Genomic DNA, 4,961 nt, shown 5'->3' with positions numbered 1-4,961 from the left:
TCACAGCGACTGCTCAACCTTCCTTCTGAGGAGTGGCTGGTGGGTTTGAACCACCAGCCTTCTGGTTAGCAGTCAAGTGCCTTAGGCACTACACCCTTTTGTCGTCTGTAAAATGGGTATGATAATAAGAGAACCTACATCACAAGGTTGGTGTGAGGATTAAAGGAGTTAATAATAATGCATGTAAAGTGCTCAGAATAGTGCCCGACACACAGTAAGCCCACAGGATTATCTGTTGTTAGTCCTACAGATGCACAGGTGCGGCCAGGTCTTGATCCTAATTTCTTCTGCACATGCACGTAATTTTACATAAAGAGGAAATGTTATACCTCTGGCGATATTTTTTGCTGCCTTCTTCACTCTGTCCTTGGGCTTTATTGGCTTCCCTTTGACTCCCTTCCTTCTTGACCACTCCTTGGGCAATTCTTTACCTGAAACATCCTGACGTATGGCTTTCCTTAACTAGACAGACAGACAGACACACACACACACACACACACCTAGACATCTATTTGGGTTGCATGAAAATTGAGCTTCAGCATCAGTATTTGTTCAAATTTTTCTACGTGACTTCAGCCTCACCTCAGTCTTTAAAGGCTGACCATCCGAGTGTGCCCTGGAAGGTCACCTCTGGCTTCCCTGCAGTTGTGTGGACCCAGTTCAATGACTATGTCATTGATAGGGTTACCGTCTTAACATGAACCAGTGTAATAGCCTTAGTGAGGTGAACAAGTCGTGTTGTTCACAGCTCATGTTAATATGTCAATAGTTACTTTCAGATTTCAGAGTTCTGATGTAAGTTGGAGTGAGAGGCTTATGTGGGTGTTCAAGGTTAAAATTTTATCAGTCAGTTGAAGTCTAAATACATATGTTGGAATAAAAGGCTGAAGTAATTAATGATGACTGTGAAAGCTTGTAGGGTGTAGGTTGTGTTTCCCAGGAAACTGACTTTGACGTGGAGATTACATTTCAAGAAATTAGTTGAGGTACGATCTCAGGGTTAAGACGGTAATGGAGTGAAGGAGGTGGGGTGAGGTAACAGGGGAGGTGAACTGTTGCTGTTGTGAGGAGCTGTTGAGTTGGTTCGGAATCACAGTGACCCTAAGGACAACTGAACGACACACAGCCCGGTCCTGGGCCAGCCTCACATTCCCTGCTGTACCTGAGCCCATCGTTGCAGCCACCGTGTCAGTCCATCTCGTTGAGGTCATTCCCCTTCTTCGTCGACCCTCCACTTTACCAGGCATGACATCCTTCTCCAGGGAATGGTCCCTTCTGACAACATGACCCAAGTAGGTGAGACAAAGTCTGGCCATTCTCGCTTCCAAGGAGCATTCCGGCCGCACTTCCTCCAGGACAGATCTGTTAGTTCTTTTAGCAGTCCACGGTACCTTCAGCGTTCTTCACCAGCACCACAACTCAAAACCATTTACTCTTTTTTGGTCTTCCTTATTCATTGTCCAGCTCTCACATGCATAAGAGACAATTGAAAATACATGGGTCAGGCGCACCTTAGTCTTCCAAGTGACATCTCTGCTCTTCAGCACTTTAAGAAGTCTTTTGCAGGGGGTTTGCCCAGTGTGATACGATGTCTCATTTCCTGACTGCTACTTCCATTGGTGTTGACTGTGGATCCAAGTAAAATGAAATCCCTGACAACATCAATCTTTTCTCCATTATCATGATGTTGTTTATTGTCCCAGTTTTGAGGCTTTTCGTTTTACACTGAGGTGTAATCCATACTAAAGATTGCAGTCTTTGATATTCAGCAGTAAGTGATCCAAGCCCTCTTCACTTTCAGCAAACAAAGCTATGTCCTTTGCACATCGCAGGTTGCTAATGAGTCTTCTCCAATCCTGATGCCCTGTTCTTCTTCATACAGTCCTGCTTCTCGGATTATTTGCTCAGCACACAGATTCAATTAGTATGGTGAGAGGATACAACACTGACACACTCCCTTCCTGGTTTTAAACGCTGCAGTCTCCCCTTGTTCTGTTTGTAGGTGAACTACCATGCAGTAATAACAAAGGGCTCAACCATCTCCACGCGGAGTCCTGGCATTGGGTGAAATTGTCCCACACTGGGGGAAAAGGACAAGATCTTTATACCTGTGAGACAAGAACGCGATTTGACTTTTGTCTTTGGTTCCTGAAAGATAACCCTTGGAATTTCCTGAGCAATGAAGGTCTCTTTGTTATCTATAAAGGCCAGGTAACACTTGAAATTTTGTGAAAGTGAGTAGGGACATGACTAGTCAGTTGTGTACCTTTGGTAATTCACGTGATCATTTCTGCCCAACAAGGGCCCAATCATGACTGAGAAATGAAGCCAGTAACAGGCTTTGAGCACAGCAGTGTAGGGGCTTCCTGGTTGGTGAGCACATCTGATCTCAGGAAGTTGCTTGCTGCTGGGGACAGCCCCAGACCTCCCCTATGCGTCTCCTGAGTTTTATTCTTTCTTTTCATTATAATAAATGCCAGTTTGTCGTCCTGTGGTGGCCGGCATGTTGCCGGAAGGATGGAGGCTCTGACACTTGTAGGTCAAACACCAGCAGGGTCGCCCACAGGTTTCAGCAGAGCTTCCAGACCAAGAGACTCAGAGGAAGGAAGGGGCCCTCCACTTCTCAAAGAACTGGCCGCCAAAAAGCTTATGAACAGCAGTGAAACACCGTCTGATACAACAAATAGGTAACTCTAAATATACATATCAAACCAACCAACCAAACCCAACCCACTGCTGTCAAGTTCATTGTGACTCATAGTGACCCTCTAAGACAGAGTAGAACTGCCCCATAGGGTTTCCAAAGCTGTCAATCCTTACACCTGCAGAGCAGCTGGTGGGTTTGAACGACCAGTCTTTCAGGTGGCGGTCAGGTGTTTTAGTCACTGTGTCACTAGGTTCCAGATGCAAACATAGTTACTCTCTGTGAGTTCTGTGAACCATTCCAGGGGATGAATGAACCCACAGGGGCAGTGAGAGCCAGCAGGGGCTGGTGTCTGTCCGTTTGGCAATCTTAAGGATTGTGTCCATTTAACTAGTGTACTCTGACTGGCTCAGGGTGACTGGCTCAGAGAGGGGCTGCATTGGCAGCCGGTCTGAAGGACAATGCTGCACCACCACCCTTTTTTTAAAAAAAATTTTATCTTCATTTGGGTGAAAGTTCAGGAGCTCTGGTGGTGCAGTGCCTAAGGCACTTGACTGCTAACCAGAAGGCTGGCGGTTCAAACCCACCAGCCACTCCTCGGAAGGAAGGTTGGGCAATCTACTTCCGTAGTGATACTGCCTCGGAAACCAAAGGAGGGGTCGCTATGAGTCAAATTGACTCGACGGCAGTGACTTTTACTTTGTTTGTTTGAGTGAAAGTTTACAGGACAAATTCATTTTCCACAAGTTCATACTCATTGTATTGCATGATACTGACTGCTCTTGCCCACAAAGTAACAGCTCTCTTCCCACTTCCTCCCTGTAGTTACCTCTTCCCTGTGTCCTTCTTTCCTATGCACTCCTGCCCCCTGAACTATCTCCCCGTGCAAACACTGCCCTTCTGTTCTCGCATGATTGATCTTTCTAAGGAGTGCCTCTGTCTGACGTACATGTTCACCCCATAGGCCTGTCTATTGTTTGGCTGGAAGCCACGAGACTGAGTTCAATTCCAGGCCCGAAGGGCAACTAGGGGCCATAGTCTCAGGGGTCTTACCAGGTTCTATTGGACCAGTAAACCTGGTTGTTTTTTTTTGTGTTTGTTTTTTTTAACATTTTGAGTTTTGCTCCACTTTGTTCTCCCACTCTATCCAGTGTCTCCCACACTGATCCCCCTCCGAGTGGTTGACCATGGTAGCTGGGCACCATCTAGTTCTTCTGGTCTCAGAGTCATACAGGCTGAGGTTCACATGGTCCACTAGTACCTTGCACTAATTGTTTCCATTCATCTTGAGTTTTCTTCATTCTTCTTTGCTCTGTACAAGGGGAGAAACATAGGACAATACCCTTTTAACTTTGAGCTCCAAAACTGTTCTGGTTGGCTGGGGTTGGAGAGAGAGTCACTTGAGTGGCTGGTGACAAGTTTGGAGAAGTGGCGAGGTCAGGACTGGGACCATTTCCAGATGAGAACTTGATTCATGTCAATTCTTACCACACAGCAGTGAAGTTGGGATGTGCCCACTTTTCCCCTGCTTAGTGCAGTATCCTACACTGAATATTAAGGTATTTTAAGTTGCTAAAGGAGTTCTGATAAGGAGCTCTGGTAGCTTAGTGCCTAAGGCACTTGACTGCTAACAAGAAGGCTGGTGGTTCAAACCCACCAGCCAATCCTCGGAAGGAAGGTTGGGCAATCTACTTCCATAGTGATAAATACTGCCTCGAAAATCCAAGGAGGGGTCACTATGAGTCAGGTCTGACTGGACGGGACATAACAACAACAAAGGAGTTCTGGAGGTGGAGTGGTTAAGGCATTTGGCTGCTAACCAAAAGGTCAGTGGTTCAAACCCACCAGCTGCTCTGAGGAAGAAAGATGATGCAGTCTGCTTCCATAAAGATTGACAGTCTGGAAACCCTATGGGGGAAGTTCCACTCTGTCCTCTAGGGGTGCTGTGAATTGGAATCCACTTGAAAACTGTGGGTTTGACTTGGCTTTGCTTCCTAGAGATTGATAGCCTTGGACACCCAAAGGGTGTCAGAATGAGTTGGAATTAACTCGATAGCAATGAGTCTGGTTTTTGGTTTTAGGTGGATACCATTAAAAAGGACATTTTCTCCTTTTGGAGCCAATTAATGTTTGTGAAAATGAATAATAACGTGAGTCAGAACACCAGAGATTAGATGGACATTCAGAGATCATTTTTGTAGCATTCAGCCTTCTTTGCAGAATTGTTTCATATTCTCTGATCATAACCCCAAGGGTCTCCAAGGGTGTCAGTGTCTATGGAAGCAAAGCCAAATCAAACGCACTGTGGAGTCGATTC

Source organism: Orycteropus afer, unplaced genomic scaffold (assembly GCF_000298275.1).
Source record: "Orycteropus afer afer isolate SDZICR_OR568_19922 unplaced genomic scaffold, OryAfe1.0 scaffold00765, whole genome shotgun sequence".
Classification (NCBI taxonomy): Eukaryota; Metazoa; Chordata; class Mammalia; order Tubulidentata; family Orycteropodidae; genus Orycteropus; species Orycteropus afer.
Note: the sequence above shows the minus strand (reverse complement) of the source record.